Genomic DNA, 24,221 nt, shown 5'->3' on the forward strand with positions numbered 1-24,221 from the left:
TAGTGAGTAAATATGAATCCCTCTCTGCACTCTAAAAGCTCTTCTGCTGATTAGCCAGAGTGTGTGTGGGGTGGGGTGGGGTGGGGTGGGGGTGGGGGGGCTATAGAAGAGAGAGAGAGTGTGTGTGTGGGGGGGGGGCAGGGTGAAGAGAGAGCAATTTGTTTGTCAAACACTTTCCACCCTCAAATCTGATTAGCTCAATGTCACATTGAGGAGCTGGACCTCTGTGGTGTGTGTCTGTGGTTTCTTGCATGCAAACATTTTGCCTTTCATGATCAGTGAAGAAATAAACTGTGGCTGTATCTCTGTGACTCCCTCCTCCTCCTCCTCCTCCTCTTCTCTCTATCTATCTGTTGACCACATCCTGTATCTTTTGTTGGTCTATAACTGGTTGGCACTAAGAGCCGCTTCACGTCTCTGTAAAGAAACAACCACATCAAAGTTTAGAGGTGACACAGCCTCCATCGCCTCGTATGTATTTAACCTTGACGGAGACAACGTGCTCTCAGACTCAAACACCATAGAAATTCATGAAAAAATTAAATATTCATCGACATTATTATTAGTGACATTAGGGGAAAAGATACTGGACACCGGCCACTTCTGGAACTTTCTGAGGGGCACGTTTCCTCCTCCTCGGTCATGATATTGTGTTTTTAGTACCTTTTATCATCCAATTTTAATTTGTAATTGCTAAGTTTCCCTTCCTGTCTTTGTCTTTCGCGTCTCTTTGAACGCTATCACCTGTCTTGTGTCTTTTGTCTCCTCCCCTCATTAGTGTCACCCCTCCATCATCAGCCTGTGTGTATATACGTAGCCTTTGCCTTTGTTCCTCGTCACCGTATCTCTGTTAATTTTGTTCTCCCAGCCCTCGTTTGTGAGTTCTCGCAGCTCGTTCCCAACACATCAGCCTGAGAGAACTTTTTCTCTCTGGTGGTGCCTGGTAATTATTCCGTAATTGGTCACAAATTGGAAGTGGACGTGGTTAATGTGGAGAAGTGGAAACGCTAGCGGCCACTCTGTGAGCGCTCTCCTCTTCATCGTTACGTACAAAGTGTCCTGTTTCTGTCTCCTTGAGTGGCTGCATTTGGGTCTTTGGGTCGTTCTGCTGCCTGCGACAATCCTCCATCCATCAGAAACCGTCCCTCCTAATATCCATGCGCCGCAATCCTACTCCCTGTACCTGTGCTATTCATCATAGTCGCTCTGTCCCGGGTACAAAGCCCCATGCGTTAGACATGTCTTTGAATCAGAGGGTTAACCTGTGCAGAGAATCATGAAGACCTGTGGACAGTTTCAGACTTCTCCTGGCCTCCTGCCTCCTCAGAAACCATCAGCAGGTTTAATATTCAAACAACAAACTGCAGGATCCAAAAATGATCAAAATTATAGGCGGGAAAAATATTGATATGGCAACATATATATACCACGGTATTTTTTATTCCGATACAATATCTATTTTAAAAGAAAAAGTCGTGAACGACTTCCTCCTCAAACATTTGTTCTGTACAAGTGCAATAAATTGGAAATGGATCATGTGGATTATGTTGTTTTTTGACTTAATTTGTCCAATGAATTATCACTGTCACCTGATGAACACTTATTCTCAAAAAACAACATGAGCTCTATGTTTTCTGGGATGAATTTACTGCATCATCAGACTTTGCTTTTATTGATATGAACCATTTAGGTGAACATCGATGTTACCAGACCACTGCTGATTAATAGTCAGCAAAAGAAAAGAAGAAGGGCTTAGTTTTAAGGTTGGGAAGAGTTGAAAAAAACAAACAAAAAACCAATTTGGATCATCCACGTAAACTCTTTGGGTACAGATGCCCCTTGAGGAACGAACACCTCGCTGTTGTTTAAGCCAGAGGAGGTTACTTTGAAGAAGGCAAAGTCTAAGCAAGAAAAACTCAAATACCTGATGATTCTAGTAAAAATGTCTTCTGATGAGTTACTCTTTATATAATAACCATGTTTATTTTGTAGCAAAGTGCAAGAAACTATGATCTTTTATCTACAAAATTGCTCTTGGTTCCAAACTTTGGCCAGTAGTCTACATGTATATAATTATTCAGTTAGTATTTAAGCTGCATTTAAAATTACTCAGTAGAATATTGCAATGTGTTGTATCGTATTGTGACTCAAGTATTGTGATATGTATCACATCATGAATAACCAAATTACTTCCATATTTCCATGTAAACCTTGATATTTAGGAATTTAGAAAGTATTTCTGTTTCTGTGAAAAAAAATGAAGAAGAAAAGTTTTTATGTCAGTGATAAAACCGATGCGATATCTGAAATCTGAGCTTTCGACTCTACACAAAAGGTCACATTTTCATGAGTATTATGCTTTTATTGGAGCAGCGTTCAGATAATCGACTCATCTCTTGGTTGCTGTTGACCTTTCATGAATACGGCTTCGCCTCATGTTTCCAGCAGAATGTGGCTCACGGAGTCACTTTCTGATCTGATCTTTAAATTAGAGACACGGCTCAAAAAAAACCCGCCTGATTCTGCGGGTTCTTAAACACAGACTGGATCAGCTGGATCCAACGAGTCTGTTCAAAAAGAGATTTAAAAAATAGACGACGGGCACAGGTGCATGTAAAGATCCAGGAAGTCAAGCATCTCTAACATAAGAAGATGTGGAAGCAAACTCCCATTGTGCTGCGATAACGTAGATTATCATGTTTCTGAAAGGATGTTTTATTGTATTTGAAGCAGAAACGTATTCACTAGTGCTGGGGTCAGCCACTGTTTCTCATCGTGTGCGTGTTCTTGTCTTCTCGCCTTTAGTTTTGCGAGCACGGACGGGAATGACACAACCTGGAAGTAAAGCGGCGCCGCTCGACTACTAGACCACTCAACAAGTCGGTAGGTTTCACTCGGATCCTTTCACTGTGATTTCTCCATCTGTGTCTGCGTGACTCTCTCTGGATCACTGCTCTGCATTGTCTCCCTGCTTCTCCCTTATTCCGTCTTCAGCGTGTTCTGTCGTCTACCCTGCTCATTTTTTTTTTGTTGGAATTGTTCTTTCTCCTCCTCTGCCGAAATCTCCCGTTAAAGAGTGAGAAGATTAGCGCCAATTTGCCTTGATTAGACTATTCTTCTTGCAGTCGAGGAGGGAGAGAAAAAAAAACCCATCACACTCTGCAATTTGAACACGTGCAGGGAACAAGTGATTGCGATCAATAAAAAAAAGAGCAGTGGGGGAGAAAAAGGGAAAAAAATGAACAAGTAAAGGAATGAATTGCCAATTTCTGTTCTTGTCAAGTGTTTTTGGAAGGCAGCTCTTGAGGAAAAGCTGTTTCCGCTGAAGGACTCTGACAGCAAAGCGTGTGTGTGTGTGTGTGTGTCAGAGGCGATGAGGCAGCATTCAGCGTCGCCTGATTTCAGTATCAGACCGTTTCTTTCTTTTTTTGCTTTTCCTTATAATAGTAGATGTGGGCTCACAAGCAGCAGCTTCTGATAATGAGTTAAGTTAAAACGAAGGAGACTGGACTCACCACTCAGCTTCTTCACTTTTAAATGATGGTTGAGGCTCCAGGTGCTTATTTGGAACATTTGAAGGCGGTGTCTGCTTCAAACTCACATGACCCAATAATCACCTGTTTTTATTTAATTAGTGATAGTCTGGCCACCACTTATTGGCCAGAAACTCAAGGTGTGAACACGGTGTCAGATGTTAAGTCTGTGTAAGAAGCTAATAGTTGGTTTAGGCATCAATCTGACGCTGGCGCCACGGCAACAGACCCGACCCAACGCAGACTGTAGCACCGTAGTCTGACACGCACCTCCACAGAGCTGTAACCACGCATTGGCATGACTCGTTTTCTGCAACATTTCAGTGAAAGTTTCAGTCGACGTTGTTGAAAGTGAAGCAAAAAAATAAAAAATACACAGCGCTAACTTTTAACGTTTGGGTGGAGTTGTTGCCGTTGCACTGTACGTACGTAGCTTGCAGCGTCTCGTCCTGCACCTTAAACCTTAAATGAGCCTTAAACATGTGTCCGTTGGATCAAGCTGTTCATTCAGCATGAACCCTCACACAGTATGATCTGTACCCAGCAGATATTAGCAGTCACACATTTACATATTATTATAATATTAGCATCTAGGAGCTCAAAGAGAAGAGCTGCCGCTACCATGTCCACTTTTCTGCATTCACCACGGATACTTACACTTTCTGGCCGATCATACAATAGTTGCTGGACGCCACACAAGAAAATAGCTCTGCTTGTTGTTGTTATTGTCAACACTGGGTTTGTACATGGAGCCAAATATTCTGATTAGAATCAGTTTAGGAGCCCAAACTGAATGAAAATGCTCCATATGAACAAACAGGCCCAAACAAGAGTTACATTTCATTCGGTTTCACAGCGGCAGAATATTCAACCCAGGTGCTGTTGTGGTGTTTACATCACCCTGTGAGGCCTGAGAGAGATGAGTGACAAACCAGACTGAAACATATGTTTGTGCTGATCGACAAAAAAAATAAATTAAAAAAAATGTGAGTAAATAAATTGACGTTCCTGATGCCGACTGAAACACAATCAATTAAAAACGATAGAAAGTTCGCCCTTCACCTTGTAGTTGTGTTGTGGCGAAACTCAAAAAGACTAAAGTCAGAGTCACAAACAGCGCGGAGCTGAACTCCTCTGGTCTTAATCACTCTTAGCTCACTAAGCTGTGACCTCCGATGCCTTTGAGACTCACAGCAACACATTAATTACGGAGGTAAAGCACACGACGCGCATGCTTCATGCTACACACACAAACCATCCTCTTAGCGTGTGAAGCGCGGCAGGTCTTCTTTTACCTGCACTGTATGTTGTGCACGTAGAAGCAAAGTGAAAGTGTGTTTAAATTCACAGAGCCTCAAACTAAATGTCAGCTCTGCATTTAGCATAAAAATACACAACATCTGTGTTTGAAGTGACCACATGAAGTTAGATTGATTTGATCATCAGGTCCAGGGTGGAAAGTGACCCAAAGAAGAGAACATATTTCCCTCAGAACAATGTAATATAGTGAAGAACCACTTTATTACTTTACATTACTCTGAAGCAGACCCACTTTCCAAAGGAATCTGAAAGCTACTGTTCACTTATTCTCAGGCCGCCGTGTCTTTCTGGTGACTGAGCTGGACTCCTGTCCCGTATGGAACCTCAGTAGTTCACGGTTATGTAACTGTGTAAGCTCGGTGACAGATGTGACCAGACAGCTGGGCAATAACCATGTGACACTGTGGGGCGGCTGCAGACCGGAGGACGTAGACTCACTGGGGCAGAGCAGAGAGAAGAAGCCCACATGAAGCTGTTTGTTATCGTAGTTATTATTATTATTATTATTTCTGGATCCTTTCAATGCTTTGTCACTGGTGAAAAGACCCAGATCAAGATGTTTTACATGTTTGTGAATGTCTTTCAGTTTCATCTTTGGCCACTTTCTCTACAGAAATGCTTCCATTTAATAGATCCAATATCAATCCATAAAATCCTCGGATCAATTTCTCCTGCAGCACTGTGGTCTCATGAGACCGGTTTGTGTTTTTTTTGCATTAGTTGACTTCTCCCTGACAGACTGTCTGGTTATTGCACCTATAATGGAACGAATTCAATGGATGCACAAACACTCGCATCAATGAAGACGATTTTCATTCTGTTTCTAAGAACACGCACTGTTCAATCGTATCACAAGAAGGAGAAGACGGCTAAAATACCACAAATCTGTTTAACTATTAACATCAAGTAAATCAGTTTTAATGAAATATCTCTAAACTAACACTAGAAATGAGCAGCGATAGGACCCCAGCCACATTACGCTGCTTAAATTAAAGTTTTATTTCTCTTTTAGAATATTTATCAAACCGTTGACCTTATCTCGTGAACTTTGCGTCTTGTCCCCATCAACCATTACAGCCGCAGCTGAAACCAATCTTGTAAATTTCATCTAAAGTGGAAGTTGGTTATCTGCGAACTCGATGTGGTTTCACAAATCCTTTTGAACGGTTAGAGAAGCCATTACCTCAGCGTGGTTATCCACTTCAAAACGCAGGCAGGCGGCAGAGAGTAATAAGGCAATAGCATCTTCTTTAACCGCTCAAGTGTTCTCAGCCAATTATCTCCTTTACTTTAGTTTGTGTACAATATGCAACGTATGTCTCTGTGCCCTGGCGCCGTCTCAGCGTGATGAATCATTTACTGCGTGCGACATCTAGCACAGGCCGACTGAATTAGATTGGAAGCTTGGAAGTGGAACAGAAACCTCGTCTCACCTCGTCTGTGAGCTGAACTCCACGTCGCATCGTGTCAAAATGTCAACGTGACATTTGTTTTGGACAAAGGTGTTTGAATATAGAGCACGTCCACTACTGTACGTCTAAAGCTTTATTAGACAAAGAGGGATTGAATTGGGAGGTTCTTGTGATGAAGAAAGAATAGACACAACAATATGTGCACTACAGGCCAAAAGTTTGGAAGCAACTTCAAGTTTCTGATCACAATGTCTTTCTTAAGAACCAGCATTAGTTTCTGTTATGTATTTACTGCATGCTCACACTTTGCTTTTATTGATATGAACCTTTTTCCTCAGGTTATCTTCAGGTGAACATTAATGTTACCAGGTGAATATATGTCGGCAGAAGAAAAGAAGACAAGCTTAGCTTTAGGGTCGAGAAGATTTGCAAGAGTCTGCATACAAACATCCCTTCAGGAATGAAAGCCTCGTATTACCTCACTGTTGTTAAAGCCAGAGGACGTCACTATGAAGACAGAAAAAAAAATCAAATACCTGATTATTACAGTGAAAATGTCCTCTGATAAGTCACTCTTTACATAATTTCAAAGTGTGCCAATGAAGCTACGATCTTTTATGTGCAAATTGGATTTTTGCTTCCAAGCTTTTGGCCTGTAGTTGTATTTTGTGTTTCCACCAAAGCAGAGTTTGGTGGAAATGGAAAACAATAAAGCAGAGTTTCCTGTCAGTTTTCAGTGCAGAGTCGTAGAAAGGGCCGGTGCTCGGGGCAGGAAGGATTCGCTGAGCTGGTGCTCGGCACAGAGCGGCGGTTCAGTCCGTTAGGGAAGGTGATCGCTGCCCATGGACGAGGAGGCGCTGGAGAGGGTGTTGAGGATTATCCATAACTGATAAGAGATTATTAAGTGTCCTCCTTCCTCTCCACCCTATCTTCAAAAGTGTCCGGGTTTGCAGGCAATTACAGAGTTGACCTTCATTTTATTTATTTATTTATTTATTTCTTTATTGCACTGACATTTGATTCGCTCTGCAGTGACGTCTGCTGACTCTCGGTTGGATGATTGCTGGCTCTTCCCCGTGTTACACCAGAGACGCAGAGAGAATGAAGAGTTAAATTCAGACGGAGATGGAAACTAACAGAAACACGACAGAGACATGAGATTAAAGTTATAACGTCAGTGTTTCTCTCCTGTCCTTTGTTCCCTTCCTCTGACATTCACCAGTGGCGGTGAATATTTGCTTCATTCTAACTTTTTGGCCTCTGGACGTTTCTCGTCTTTAGTGGAGGCAGAAATAACGGTGATTCACGGGGAGACGTGCATAAGCTTCGTCTCTGCTCCGTAAATAGACGTAAACACAGAGGAAGGGAGTAAATTGTTGATTCTGAACATTAGAAGAAAAAAAAAAAACAAACTGCGAGCATCCTGTGATTGTCTGTTTGTTCAACATTTGCAGAAATTGCATCTGCCGTGCAGTTTTATCACATTTCCTCCCTCCTTGATTAGTTTCGCGCCGACATGTGCATGACCATCATTTCGTGGGCATCTTTTGTGGAGTGAGTTGTCAGATGGGATTCTGTTTTCAGCGGCGCGCCACCTGCGACGCTGCTGGAGTAGCTGACAGTGTTTATTTGTACTAAATGAACGTAGCCTTTAACACTGAAATAACAACGGATGTAATGTAGCAAATTGTCAATTTAATTAACAAAGCGTTTTACCCACTGAAACATGCTGACATTTACTTTTAATCTGCTGCATCTCACTCACAACTGAGTCAGGTGCTGCTGTGAATGTTAACAGAGTTTTTGTTTTTCTTTACACTGAGTGAGGTTGGCGCATGTTACTGAGGGATGTTCTGATCCATAACGAGGTGGATTCAGGCATTTTTAAAACGACTGGACCACAATGACGTATTGTAGGTTAAAAACAATGTCTTCTTTTGTTTAAGTGGCTGTTGTTTAGCTGCAAGGGACTAAAATCATATGATTAAACTAGTACTTTACTCTAGTTGAATGTGGATGTTTGTTGAGTTGGTAGTAGTCTGTCAAAGGCTGCAGCCAAACAACAACAACAACAAACACTGAACGCTGCAACGTTTAAAAGAAGAGAAACGTCCTGGAGACAAATCTTCCAGAGAGGGTTAGAGAGTTTATGACGTTGGACATCAGAATATTTCTGAAGTAGAGAACACAACGTATGAGTTCCCCTCTCCACACCACATTAACTCTGACTGAAAGAAATGTTTAATGGACTGAATCCAGTCGACTCTAAGAGACAACAAGGACAGACTTTAGGAATTTACAGGGACCAACTCTAGGACATTTAACATCCGATCCGGACCCAGATCGACTGATAATGAATATTAATATTAACATTGATCCATTGATGTTAATCAGTCCACAACTTAATGGAGCTATGCTCTAAATTCAGCTTCCTGAACGTCGTCCTTGTCCCAGTTTACATGCGACATAGAAAATCGAATAACTGACGGAGACATTTCGTCCTCCTCTACACTAGGTGGCGATATGTGTCTTGTCAGTGGGTTAATACGACCCCCTTTCTGGTTGACTTGGTTGAATGAACAAGAGACCGGCATTTAAACAACAACCAGATGGATAATAGTTCAGCTTTTTGATCTCATACATAATCTGTGCGCTACTTCTGGTGCAGATAGATGGCGCTATCCCTCTGGTGGTTCTTCCACCGGCTCTGTTTACCTTCTTCTTCTTCTGTAACCAGCTTTTTGGGATGTTTTTGTTACTGGGTCATACGCCAGCGGTTGTGGAGCATGTTCACGCATGTTGTCCAGTTAAAGTCCTGTTAAGGCGTTTAAATGCCAGTGAAAATCAAGTCCCACTTGTATTTTAGGCGTGATTAACATGTTTACATGCAATTAAGTTGTCCAGTTAAAGTCGGACTAAGGCAATAATTCGTTTTTTTCACATATATGTAAACGTACTAAGTGTTAACAAGACAAAGAGTCCAGTTTAAGGTTCTAACTGTGACTTCTACCTCATCTTGATGAAAACAGGGTGAAGGTTCTCAGTCGTCCAGGTCGTGGTTTATCCTAGAAGGTTAAAAGAAAGGCAACTCAGCTTTCTGGTGCAGTTTCTTGAAGATGTTACATCCTGGTACCTTCTTCAGAGTTGAGGTTCTCTCTTTAATGCTTTTGGATACAGATGGATGTTGAGAATATCAGGATATCTTGTGTCTTGTAACAAGCTCCTATGCTCTTCACAAATAACCACATTCATTTGATTTTTATTTAGAATTAGAGCAAGAATTCTATGAAATCAAGATTATTTTATTTATCCATTTTGTATAGAAGAACACAAAGAAGTCAGACGTTTCTTGCAGTGACAATCTTTCACTTTTGTTCTGGGACAAAAAGACCAAATGTGCCGTCAGTCATGCGTTCATACCACCGTGACCTTCCACGCTCATGGCCTAAAAGTTTTTTGGCTTCTGCTCAAAAATGTAGGAATTTCAAATAGAGTTAAATGATCCTCTTATGGGGAAAAAAATGGTGACATTTCTGAGAAGTCTGGCTCGCCCTGAGAAAAATGTGCGGTATGTCTGCGCTGGAAAATGTGCCAAAATAACTCAGCGCTCAGAGGGTTAATACCTGAAAGGCACGTTTCATCTAATCTCAGGATTTAGGCCTCATGTGTGGGTTTCCACTAGATTCTGAAATAAAGACACGGTAACAATACACTGCAATTATCTCTCTATTCAAATGCCACCAGTCACAATGAAATCCTTTTACATTTTCTCGTACCATTCAATGACGCGTCGATGAATGGGACGTCCTAGTTCCAAGTCAGAACAGAGACCAGGAGACGAGTTTTTAGAAATCTTTGCAACGGCTTAAGTCATGGATGAGTCCACACTAACAAAAACTGAACTGACACTACTTTAATACATTCTTTGGCACTAAAACGTTTGGGATTTCTTGTGTAAGGATGAAGATCAGACCAACAGCTGTCATCAAACCTTATCCTTATGATATTCAGAGAGACACCAGAGTGATCCAGATTAAATTTAGAGCTTATATATGTATATGTATTTATATTTAAGTCAGATATTGTTGTTTTTCTGCAGATATTTAGTGTGTTCTAGCTGCACAGGTATTCCATGTTGGTCTCTGGGGATTCTGCCACATATGCAAATGATCAATTTCAGCCTAGGGATACGCTTTATGTTAATAATTCACACTCTGAGATGTGCCTCACACAGAAGTAATGGGGATTTCAAACAGATGAGTGGATGAAATTATTCAAGTTTATTTTTGGCCTGAGACCCAAGAAAATATAGACCATCCCTTAAATTATCTTTTTTTTTATTATTTATTTTCTTTCTTTTTACTGTTGATCATTAATAACTGACTCACAGGATGGTGTATTTTTAATATTTAGATGTGTACCCAAGCAGTTTTCTCTCTGTTTCTTACGCCCTAAAATATCCTGAAAACCGTATGTTGAAATAAAAGATAGTTTGGAGCCAGGTCTGTAATTATACACGTCCTCAACATGATGGCTTTGTCCTTAAAAGAGCATCTCCGCTCTTAAAAAGCCTCTTTTATTCGTATATATCAGCAGATATAACAGTGGCAGCATGAAGAAAACAGGACAAATGGAGTTTTATTTTTACCGCTCGTTCTGTGATGTTTGTTCATGTTTCGGTGGCAGATTGTGGATTGTGTATTTGTTTCCCTCTCGCCACCACTGGGCTCGGTTTCTAGTTGTCAGACGCCAACAATGCGCCGATGCCTTTGTCTTGTCCAGCCTCTTTTATCCATTCTCTTGTCTAATTTCCAGTCTCCTCTTTCTCGGTGATGAAGCTTTTGGGTAACACGGTAATTTTGTCCCATTTTGTTCATTGTGCCGCGCCGTGCTCCAGTTACTGCCACCGGATGATGGTAATACTGCACAGCATCTGTCTCCCTCTTTCTGATGCACGGGATTCTGTAATCTTCTCACAGTAATCCCATTTATGAATCAGGTGTTTATTTCAGCGACATGGGGGGAGCGGGGGGAGTCGGCGGGAGTCAGATGTTGTTGGTTGTCAGATCTGATGGCGGACGGTGAACGTGCTTCAGCTCTCAGGTACATTTTCAACAGGTCCAGACTTCGGTCAATTCATTTACATCGTCACTGACGCCTGTTCATACATAGAAACTGATTCACGTGGGAGGAAAAATCCATTTCTAATTCAGATCCATCTTCATTTTAAAATCCTTTCACCACTTCCCTGCATCCTCTTACAGAAGAGTGTTAGGGAATGAGAAAAATAAAAAAAATAAAAAATAGAGGAGGAAGATTTATTTTTCATCATGCACTTTGAGAAAAAAAAGTTGAAATTTTTCGAAAAAACAAATTGAAATTTCGAGAAAAAGTATTTGAAATTGTGAGAAAAAATTTTGTGAAACTTTTTTTCATCATGAACTTTGATTAAAAAAAAAAAAAGAAGTTGAAATTTTGAGGAAAAAAGTTGAAATTTCAGGAAAAATATCAGAAATTTTGCAAAAAAGTTTGAGAAACTATTTGAAAATGTTTGCTGGTTTACATTTCAACTTTTTTCTCAACATTTCGACTTTTTTCTCAAAGTGCATGATGAAAAACTCTTCCGTATAGAGACGTGTGTTGCACAACAATTCTTGTGAGATCCTGCAGTTGGAGAGCTGGACATTAGAGAAATTAGAGGGAAAATATTGTGGAAATATGAAAATCTCTGGAAACTTTGACAACAATAGTTTTAAGCACAAATTGTTTCCAAACTGAAAAATCTCTGAATGGACTGATGATGAATCGTAGCAGGATCCTGTAAAACGTAATCGATATGTGCTCATACATGGACACTCATACAGTCTATAACACAGAGGTGTCAAACATATGGCCCGTGGCCCCAAACCGGTCAGGATGAGAGTCTAATCTGGGCCACAGCATAGACCGTATAAATACTTTTTAATAGTTGGGATAAAATAGGGGTTTTATTAAGACACTAGAATCCCCAAACTCCCAACAGCAATGTGCACAAAGTACAGCTTTAGTTAAAAAAAAAAAGTTTTTGTTTGAATGATTTTTTATTAAAAGTAAACATTCTCTAACTGTTCTTCTTGCACTAAAACAAATTGAAAGTTGAAGTTATTTATGTTTTTTTTTTTCTTTGGATCAATTTTTTATTGCAGAATGTACAATGTATATATACATTCACATTATATACAGAGTTTTTACCTTTTCTTCCCCGACACTAAGTACAAACAGAAACAAAGACTGATACATTTTCAGAGAGGTAACAATGATACAATGATAGACGATGTTACTGGTCGGCTTCACATCAGACTGGGCTGAATGTGCCCCCCCCCCCCTCCAGCTGTAACAGCTCCATGAACGCGATGTAAAGAAACACACATGCTACAAATTCTTCTCCCGATGCGCTGAACCACACTGACACAGAAAAGCACAAAAGGACACGGGACAATCGGCCCTTTGTGCCGCCGGTTTCGCTGAAAAGCTGCTACCTGAACAGGAAGGAGGAGGCGGTATGAAAACAGGCGAAGAAGTGGGAACGAATGTCTGAAGTATTATCTGAAGTGTGTGGGAACACGTGAGGACGGACGAAGAACAGAAAAAGATGAGAAGACGCAGAGAACGAGAGATGGAAAACAGAGAAAGGGAAGAGGAGAAACAAGGACTGGTGACTTGAAATCAATGGACTCATTGTTAGCACAAGTTGACCTTCCCTCCATCGCCGCCTACACTAGACCTTCACCCCTCCCCCCTCCTCCCTCCACGCAGCCTTTCAGGGTATCTGCTTATGTGTTAGGTAGCGTATCCACCAGCCACCTCAGATTTCAGCTAATAGCGCTGAGCAGATGCTTGTGGGAAGTTCTGCCCCGTGGCACGTTCGGTTCACTTTCTCAAAGCAGCTGGAGCGCGGGGCTTTTTTTATTTTTATATTTTCATATATTTACCCGACGACTCAGACGAGCGGATGCACGTTGACGGCGTTTAGATAAATTAAGAACGGATTCTTTGAGATAAACAGTTTCATTTATTCTTTTAGAAGCATCAAATATGATGTTTTCTTTACTAATCGGCAGAATTATTGTTTTAAATAGAAGAGTTGACTCCTTTTAATTTACCTTTATGAACACGTTGCCTGAAAAGGCTCCGAGCTGCAGAGTGGAGTGAAGCTAAAATGCTGAGAAATGATTAAAACCATAGAATTGATTATTATTATTATTATTATTATTATTATTCCGCTGCTAAATGAACGTATAAGACCTGGTGATGTTTGCTTCACCCAGCACCATAAATCACCAAGCTTCTTTAAATGGTCTTAAAGGTGTTTTCTAGAAAGCTGCAGGTAATAACCTGTAAGCCTGTGCACTTCCTGCCGACGCTGATCAATAGACGTGAAACCCTGCAACGTGTCCATCTGTGCTGCTCTGTCCTTGAACTGGACACAGTCTCTGCCTCTGGTTGGCCTGTCCTCCACCTGCCCCCCCGCCCTCAGACACATGCATGGATTAGTGTTGTTCTGCTGGAATCACTCCTGGCCTCCCCCGACACGCCCTCCTCCACTCACCGTCTTCCACACTTTGTTTTTCAACTCTTTCTTTTGTGGTCGGAGTGTTTTTCTCTCATGACGATGCATGTCATCCCTCTTTCTTTCTTGTTTTTTTAATCTGGGCAGAGAGGGGGATTAGGCGGGAGAAGGGGAAAGGTAGGAAATAGAGAAAGATAGAGATTATCTTGGTGGATTTGCACATGTGAAACTCGCTGCAGCTCTGGTTGGATCACACGCGACGGGAAAGACATGAATCAAAGGAAAGACTCACTTCAACACACGAGGAAATGGTGCAAAAGAGGGAAATGGAGGAAGGGAAGAAAAAGAAGTGGGCGGATTATTTGAGATTGTAAATTTGATTTGATTGTTGTGATGATATGAGAACAGCTGCGACAGCTGGACAGAGACATGGGGGATGGAAGCTAATAATTCTGTACAAGTTCCTCAGCTTAAAACGTTACATGTCACGTCTTGTGGACTAAATCCTGGAGCTGCTTTTCAGCCATGAGGTTAAAGTCCTGTGTTTCCAGCAGGGACAGGGACCAAAATAGCACCAGTGTTGATGCAAATGGTGGCAACCAGACGGAGAAGCAGCACAGATTTCAGTGCCACTGAATGTTTCAACGTTGCGTCAGGTTTTCTCCTGCATGGATGGAAGCGAAGCTTCAACATGTCTGAGACCAAACGTTTGTCTAAAGTTTGTCTGGACTTCAGCTCTAAAGATGCAACAAGGAGGAAACACCTGGAGTTAGACTCAACATCTGACCACACATAGCATTTTATTAAAGACCAGAGATGTAGCGTCTCTGAAGCCTGACAGACCCCACAACACTCGTTATTATTATTATTATTATTATTATTATTATTATTATTATTATTTAATTGGTTCATTATTTCTTAGTCTTAGTTGTATTTATATTATTTAACTTAAACTTCTGTTCAACTTGCACGTCACAAAATGCCTTAAAAATAAAAAAAGTTTGTATGTTTTCATTCTTTAAGCAGCGGCACCAAAACCTGAACCAGACCCAGACCTGGTTTCTAGAGGGCAGGGGATGTAAAGGTGACTCCACTAAACCTGCGTGGACTTCACTTTTATTGAGACGGTTACGTCCAGAGAGCAGAGGTTTGGTAAAGACGTCATGTTCTTCCTGAATAAAAATAAAAATAAGCACAGAAATAGAAGAATAAGAACTTTAACTGTCATTGTCAATAAAGTTGTGTTTGGTAGCTATCGAATAACAACATGAGGTCAGGTGTTTAAAGGTAATGATATAATATTATATATATAATAAAATCTCTTTCATCTACCATGTAAATATATGACTTTATTTCAGACGGGGGGGGTCAAAACGTTCCTTCACCAGCCTTTAGCTAATTAACTTTAATTAACCTCCGTTGTTAGTGTTTGATTCAGATTTGATTCTATTTCTGAAAACTATTCCTTTCAGCCACTAAGGAGTTTAAAATAAATATATATAAATAAATAGAATATATTGGTTAGAGCTTGGGTGACTTTTTAAATACACTCCACTTTGTGTGGCCTCTTGTTTAAAATGTTGTGAAACCACACAAACAGATTAGTCAGCGTGTGATGGATGATCAGAAACATGACTGAGAGCAGCATCAGAAACAAAAGGTATTTAAAACAGTATGACGACAGAGAAGATGTGGTTAAAGCCAACAAATCAAACTAAAGGTTAAATATCACAAACATTTTGTCAGCCTATGAGGACGTAGCACAAACTTTGTTCTTGTTCTCTGAGCTCTTAGAAAACGTAACACACTCAGGAGTAGAAGCAGACATCTGGATTTATTTTAACTGGACATCCCTGCTGCACCATGTACTGATTGTTGTTGAGCTTCTCTCTGCTCGTAGCATTTCTACTTCCATTCATTGCAGCGATAATATGATGAGTATGACTGAAACAACACAGGAACTAGCATGTTGAGCAGTTTCCCACCGCTTTTTTCCAACGCCCTGTGTTTACTGCATCTCCCCAGCCATTTTTTTTTTTTTTCATTTAGTTTGATTGGTGCTTGGCAGATAGATTGGATTAACTACCAGTAGTTTCCCCCACGCAGCCTCAGCTCTCCTTTCAAAAGCCTCCCGCTGAGATCACGATGTATATGAAGTGCCCCCTTATCTAATGCGATAATCTAAATGATATCCCGCCGCGCGCGTTACGCCTTTATTCTCAAATCTTGTAGCGTGTGCAAGCTTAAGATTAGGGCCCAATATCTGTGAAGTACAACCTCATTTCCTAATCGTTGGCTCAGCTTAACGCATAGTTTCAGGAACTTAAAGCCAACCGAGGACACGTCCACAAATAACATTTGTGAGACGAGTGCAGTAAGTTGGGAACTTGTTGCCTGAGTTCTCCTGTGAATTCAGTCTGGCTCCTCGTGAAGTCCCAGACTGAGTGCATGACGCTGGGATCAGCGCTCTGCGGGGGTCACACCATCTGCTGCAGGGCTCCTCATCCTCCCTGCTGCTGAAGATGCTTCTCCAGGACTCGGGCTGCATGTCCGGACGCTGCAGTGTTAATCAGACGCCTCCATCGAGGTATTGTGGGACGGATAATAGTCGGAGCAACCTACGCTTCTAAAGGTTTTGCACAGGAATATGTTTTTAAAGAGTAACCTCCACACACAGGAAAGAAAAAAAAAAAGTAATTAACATCTGTCATGCCAACGTATTGTCACAGAAAATAGAGAGTAAACCTTGAAGGGGCCACAGCGCAACGCTCCTTTGGAACTTGTTGTTAAAAAATTGAAAAGAAAATTGAAAAGTCAGAAAGAAGTCAGTGTTTGTCGTCGACTCTTGTTTGTGTTGTGGCGCGTTCGTGTGATGCGGGAATCTTCAAATTCTTCACTTCAGAGTCGGCCGCTCTGTCGCAAGCTTTTCAACTGAATATACACAGGCCAGCCACAACATTATGACCACGGACAGGAGAAGTAAATAACATTTAAAACATCTTGTAACAATTCGGTGTTCTGCTGGGAAATGTTTGGAGCCGCTAACAACAAGACATCCTCAGAAGGCTCATGTTTGTTCACTGTTCTGTTCACTACACAGGGGAAACCTGCACAACATTAGTCACAATGTTATGGCTGATCGGTTTGTGCCCTTATCCATCTATGGAAGAGTCTGAGTCCTTTGGCCAAGAACATCTCTGTGTTTAAAAGTGTGAGTGGGCACAAATCATCAGATAAAAAAGAAAAGAAGATGTGAAGATGGAAGAGAAAGAGATGAGTTCACTTACCTTAACACGTCCAGGCTTTTTAAAGTGACTTTGTTAGAAATAACACAGACTGTTTCAGATGTTTCCTGTGACGTGTTGGTTCATCACAGCAGGAACAAGAGCAGGTTTATCAGTGAGGAGGGAGGCTGGTTCATTTGGAAACCATCACAGACGTAGAGTCACCTGTGCTTTTCCTTCCTTCCTGATTGTGATAAAGAAGAAACATTATGCGTGGAGACACCGGGAGCAGCCTCTGGCTTAGTGCTGCTCAACTGGAAAAGGATTTAAAAGATCGTTTTGGACGAGAGTTGTGACGCAGGAAACTCAAAGATATTCTGCCTCCGCTGTTTATCGGCAGCTTGGACGCGGATTATCAGTCACTGTTAGAGGATCGTTCGGTTGAACCACGGTGCAACGTGACATCTGTGAAACTGTGAGACTCCCCAGTCTTTTCCATCACTTCGTTAGTCCAGTGGCAGGATTGTTGTGAGAAAGCTGGGAACAATTAAACCATTAGCGGCCGTCAGATGAGAGGCAGCACACGTTCTTCATCCCAGCACACGACTACAGAGGCTCTGGGATCAGTTCCCTAAAGATCAGCTGACTAATGCACAAGGAGCAGGATGAAGGTGAAAAGAAGCTGATTCACAAAAAACACACAGGAGAGAAATTAGATGTTTCAAATCAGGAAAGAAATCCTGGAATTCCACAAAAGTTACAGTTTAAGGACACAATTATTTCAACTTTAGGACTTTTAACAGCTTCTCAAAGTTCTCAAACTTAGTGAACCTTTCTGTGACTTAAAACTGCATTTAATTATATTTATTTTACATCAAATACAGTTGAACTTTTTCTTAAATCAAAGGCTGTTTGCTTCACTGTAATGAGTAAAACAACAATAATATCATCTATTATCTTCAATCAAGATTTTTTATCTCCTTATATAAATGGATTTCACACTAAGCATTTATTCTCTCTAGTTATATCATGATTTGAACACAAAACAATTATATTGGGCCCCATCATAAATAAATAAAATTATCTTAACTTTAAAGAAAGTTAAAGAAACTTAAAATAAACTAAGATAATCCTCCAAAAAATAATGAACAGCACATTTTCTAACAAAAAATAAATAAATAAATAAAAACTTGCTGCCTCCAATGAAACAAGAGGATAAAGTGACTAAATGAAAAGATTTTGAGGGTTTAATTATGGTCACAACAAAATAACAGAACCGGTGCCTAAATTAGAAGGTGGGTTAACATGACTTGAGTAACAACACAGGACTCATGGAAACGGGTTTGACCGGCCAACGGACTTTATATATAACAGGGCAACGCTCTAAAACCTGTCCTGGTCCTGGTCCTGGGACATTATGGACCTCACGTAGTTTAACTTCCTAAAAGCTCTGTGTCTCCACCAGCCACAGTCACACACAGTTCACTAAACATGAGTGAAGCACTGGAGACCAAAGACTAGTTTGTGGCGTCCAGGAGACCAAGAGGGGACACGTTAGGAGGACACGTTGTCTCACCTCTCTGTCCTTTCTTTCCTGTATTTTCCTTTGACACTGTGCAGAATTGTGACTGATGTAGCTACGACTACTGGACCAAACCATTTCAGTCAGAGTCACGGGGGTGGTTGGTCGATATCACAATGTCATTTACATTTTAAGTAGCAGAACGTTTACGTTTAAAGTCAAGTGAAAACAAAAGAAATCACTTATTTTACTACTATTAAAATATATAGTTTTTATTATGATGGTTTAATATTATTATTTTTTTTTTTTTTACACATGTTTGGGGTCCCCTGTCAGTCCTAACCCCCCCCCCCCCCACATGACGCCACTGGCCGTAGATATTTAAAGTAATTACGGTGCCGAAATGTTTGACACTGTCACTGTAGCTTCTGTTTTCTTTCTATTTCTTAAAAGTAGGTTCTTCAAAATAAGATGTTTTAATCAGTGAGAGCCATAGAAATCACAAGTGCTATACTGTATTAGCGTCCAACTAATTCATGCAGAAACATCTGTACACTTGTGAATGAAGTGAGGAAGTGGTAATTATGAAAATCATGAAGAATGATGAGTAAATATGTTTCCTTTCCTTTTTTTTTAAACTGACAGCAGTTAGGGGTTAATTGATAAACTCAAACAAAGCAGAATCCTGAACCGGCTCTTTAATCCCTATTAGCTTTTCTTCATTGTTCATTGAAGCACAGTGTTTTTAATTAAGAGTTTAATTATTGATGAAGCCTGATCAGGCTCCTTAATTCACTTCTTAACCAAAAAACAACAGCAAACTGATCACCGCCTTCACTCATCTTTCTTTCTTTCCCTTAGTCCCTCTTTATTTCTGTCCACCTCTCAGTATATAGAAGCATATAAAAGTCCTTCGTCTTGATTGAAACCACCCACATTCGTATTTATTTTTAACACATATATCATGAGGTTAACTCACCACAGAGTTTATCTATTATCGTCTTTGTTCACCTTAACTAACCTCCTCGACCCAACTTGATGTCTAGACCGTATATGTTTCATCCACATCACTTATATAATTTAATGTAAAATCTCCAAACTGTGTTCTCTGGTTACGAACCCGTGAACGCTGCACATTTATGTTACGATGTTATGATTGCAAACCATTGGACGACTGACAAAAAAAATATGCAAATGTGTTGCGCGTGTGACTGACAGCCGAGATGCGACTGTCACATATCCCACGTTGGCTGTCAGTCAGGTCTCTGCGCTGAAGCAGCGTCAGCAAACTTTCCTGCGCCGTAATCCGTCTTTGCATGTATCGCTGTCTGGTGCCACACTCGCTGCGGATCCACATTAAAAGCCCGACATGAGCGATGTGTAAGCGCCGCTAAAGCCTCCGGGCCGTTCAGCCCACACTGACTCCTTCCACGTCTCTGTCCTCTGAACCGTCTGCGTGTCTGTCAGAAAGCATAATGGCCGGGGAAACTTGTCTCCGCGGCGCTGACTGACAGAAACTTAGGCCGCTTTTATGTCGGCTCAGCATGAGGAAATCAGCGGTGTTTATGTATTGATTTTATGTTGTGGCAGCAGTTCTGTAAAACACTCATGGGGTGAAACACATCTTACATCCTACTTTGTGTTGATTGATATACGGTGTCGCTTTTTTGCATCCTTCAGATTTTTCTGTGTTAAACAGACTGAAAACATCAGCAGATTTTCTGCGTGAGAACCAAACCAAACAAACGAAACACAAATCGTGTACTTGTGCATTAAACACTTTGAGGATATTATGAATTTGTTCATATCTTTGCAAAAGTAAGTGAGTCCTTATGTCCAGTGTGTGAGTCTGTGAGTCCTTTAGACTAAATGTTTTTGGTAACATCTGATTATTTGAAGGAGTTTGATCCCATTAATCAGATCAGAACCAGTTGAGTTGTGAGATGTTGGTGGTTTCCTCTCATCAGCTGATGCTCAAACATTTCTACTGGATGAAGGTCAGGACTTTGACTTGTTCCTAAACATTCATCTGGTTCTTCTGGAGAACCACTGGTGTTCTTGGGCTCCTTGTCTTCCTCCATGACCCAGTTTCTCTTCACATTCAGCTCATGGACTCATGTCCTGACATTTTCTTTCAGAGTTCACTGGTAGAATTCACAGTTCATTGGTCCATCAATGATGAGCAGATGCAGCAGAACAGGCCCAAACCAGGACATTAGCGCCCCCATGTTTCATGGAGGGATGAGGTTCTGATGCTGGAATGCAGTGTTGGTTCATCTCCAAACATTTAAACCAAACTATTCTACTCTGGTCTCATCTGTCCACTAAACATTGTCCCACATGTCCTTTGTGGACAGAGAGCAGTGTCTTTGGTTGTTGAGTGGATTCATCAACATGAACATCAGCCAATGTGAGAGAGGCCTTTAGCTGCTTAGAAGTTCCCCTGGGTTCCTCTGGTTCCTCTCCCACTATGATGGAGTGATGTTTGTTGGTGGACCACTCCTGTGGAGGGGAACAGTCGTCTTCAATCTGTCTGATTCTCTGTGGATTATTTGTGGCTTCCAGACTCTTTAGAGATGGTTGTGGAACCTTTTCCGACTCTTAACTATTTTGTCGACCTCCTCAGAAAGCTTTCATTGTGTCATCGTGTCATCAGACTCTTCAACAAACGTGTGCTGTGACTGATCAGACTGAGACAAATTCCTGATTATTATACACCTGAGTCTCATTACATTGGCTGGAAACACTTGGTAAGATATCCAAAAAATGTTTAAGAAAGGAAAGTGGAGATTGTTAAGTTCTTCAGACCTGAAGAAGCTGCTCTGGTGAGTGGGAAATCATCTTCTCATAAAACTCCACTCTTAAACTCTTAAACGCTTGTTCGCATATACTATGACCTGGATGACTGAGAACCTTCACAGACACTTTAATGTGGCCCTTTACATCCTAGAGGTGCACCTGCTTCTGAAAAACTTGAAAACTTGGAAGGACGCTGTTCACTGAAACCATTTAAAGCAGCACAGTATTACATGTACCACACATCCAAAGTGCCTCAAACACACTGACTGTGTGGCTCTTAATCCTGTCATGTGCTGAACTCACTCAGGTGAATTTATTTTGTTAGGAATATAGGATGTAAATTAATAGAGGCTTGCGTGTATGCGATAGACAGACATTTAATTAGCATTTCATATTCCCGATGCAGTTTAATCATGTGGATGTATGATTTGAACTCTAATTATTTAAAGAGATGACGATTACAAACAGAAACTGGCTCGGCTGCTGGATTCTGTTTTTATTTTTTTCTACAAACAACGGCTTGTTTCTTTCTTGATGCGAAGGGAAAGAGATTCCAGGGAAGGAATAACCAGCTCTCCTCTAAAAGCAACAGCAGACAACATGATCTGTAGAATCCACACACTGTCTTCTAGTTGACATAACGTTGGCACAGAGCATCATTGGCACAATGTGCTATTTTGTAGCACAGAGCCAGAAGGAAAAGTCTAAAGAGTGACACAGTGAGCCGCTGGCTTTTGTGTTTTCTGGTGGAGCTGTGTTTTTTGGAAGAGCTTAGGCAGCTGTTGAGTCCAGTACATGTGAAAAAAAAAAAAAAAGATATTGTGCATAACGTGCACAGATTGCTTTGCTCAATGATTAGAAATAATATCCAAGTAAAGCAATTTATAGCCTCCCCTTCAAAGTTGAGGAGCTACTTAATTTGAGCGCTCTACAAGAGGCTCCTCTGCAGAGACGAGCTGATTGAATTTGCAGCTCCTCTCGAGTCGGAGGCAGCGGCTGCCTCACCTGTTGGGAGCGATCAAACACTTCCTCGGGGATACCTGGAAGTTACTGTGCACCTGTGTTTCAGCGTCTTGCTGCATTCACATCACGTCCCATCCATCCGTGATTAGCATTCACTTAGCGGGCGCTCAGGCCGGGATGCACGGCCTTGAATCCAAATGCACTTATATTGTTTCACTATGAGAAAAAAATAATATCCCGATCTTGAAGCCATGCAAACTAAGTTTGCGTTAACCCTCGGTAACCCTCGGTGCGTTAACCCTCGGTAACGGACCACTAGCTTGATTTAATACCTATTCCCTCTCTGTTCGTACCAAACCTGACTTCATTCACGTAGAGAGACGTGACAAACTGCTGTTGCACACACCTGTCTGTTCACATTCAGCACAGGTGAGGACAGACGGGAACCTGAGAGAGGTGAGATATGGATAGAAAACACAAAGTGTGTCCAAACGTTTGACTGAACGAGTTCATCCTTGGGCTGTTTTCTGTCATGCACACGTAGATTTATCTGGTTCGGTCCCTTTTTTTTTAAGCCTTTGAACTGTACAGACCGATGCAAGTATCAGCACAAATCTGATCCCGTTACAAACAACAAACAACAAATCTATGAGGATCTTTGTTGGTGGTTGTTTTTGCGTTGCTGGTGCATGTTTTTTGCGTTATCGACACTCAGTGTTCTGTAAATGCACCGTTTATCGTTTCTCATGTGTTGTGAAATGATAATTGGGAATATATTTGTTTACGGCAGCGAGGATTGTCTGGAAGTGCTGCTCTGATTCGGAAATCGACTTAAGTCCAGAGGCCGACGTCCGGTCGATGCATCACTGAAGCAGCCGCGATGATTCTTACAGGGAAACTCATCACAAAATCTAATCTGTGGAGCAGTTAAGGGAGCGATACCATCGTAAGTGACACAATGGAGATCAGAGTCGATTGTTCTTGTCATTGAAGAGCGCTGCGTATTCTTATGCTTGAATTAACTCCAGTTGACATGATTTTAACGTGAAAGTCGAACCCTTTTTTCCGCTATTGATGTTTGGATCGATACTGAAATATTGATACTTCTGATACCAGGTCTTTATGATCTAAAATAGATTCTCAAATCAAAATATCGGTACTTTCCATACTTCAGTCACCGGAGGTAACGTACTGACACAGTGGAAAGTAACTAAACTATTGAACCTAGTGAAACACAAACTCAGGTTAAACCACGACACAGAATACGAAGCGTTAACGATGAGGACAGAAGAGACCAGGGTCACAATTAAGATGCAAGATAAACTATTTATTTTTATTACCTAGTCACATTACGTAGTTATTTTTTTAGTGTTTGAAGCATCATTTTCACATGTTTTGTTTGATTGTGTCTCTGTTTGTTGTTGTATTAACTCGGCTACATAGTAAATGAGGCCACTACCTCAATATACTTCAGAGTTTAAAATAAATACATAAACTTCTTTATGAAGCTATGCTTTGAAATGCGCTACTTTTTTTTCACGTTTACCAGAAACATTAGAGTGTATTTATACAAAGTATCAATATCAGATCGGTATCGCCGATACCAGCCTCGGTATCGGATCGAACATGACTATTTTTCAGCTGCTTTCTGGTCAAGTTTGGTTTGTGAGGAAAGAAAAGTATATACTATACTACACACACACACACATGCACTCAGAGATACATACAGAGCCTCTTGTTTATCTGAATCATTCATGAGCCCCCTGCCAACATGGCCCCTGCACATGGCATGACACACCACAATTATCCCGGCTGATGCAGATCAGCAGTTAATGTCTGAATTCCCTGTATCTCATTAGCACTGGGCACCGCAGTGGCTCCGTGGTGAGCGTTTCTTCA

General features: G+C 41.1%; 1 protein-coding gene across 9 annotated transcripts in view; it reads left to right on the forward strand.

Annotated features, from left to right (window-relative positions):
• LOC125004004 (teneurin-3) overlaps positions 1-24,221 on the forward strand; it is a 322,776-nt gene that overhangs the window by 49,159 nt on the left and 249,396 nt on the right. For all 9 annotated transcript variants that reach the window (XM_047578303.1, XM_047578307.1, XM_047578305.1 and 6 more), the window contains exon 3: positions 2,806-2,883. The gene's annotated coding sequence lies outside the window, so the exon portion shown is untranslated. The remainder of the gene's footprint in view (positions 1-2,805; positions 2,884-24,221) is intronic.

The sequence above is a fragment of the Mugil cephalus genome, chromosome 2, assembly GCF_022458985.1.
Source record: "Mugil cephalus isolate CIBA_MC_2020 chromosome 2, CIBA_Mcephalus_1.1, whole genome shotgun sequence".
Classification (NCBI taxonomy): Eukaryota; Metazoa; Chordata; class Actinopteri; order Mugiliformes; family Mugilidae; genus Mugil; species Mugil cephalus.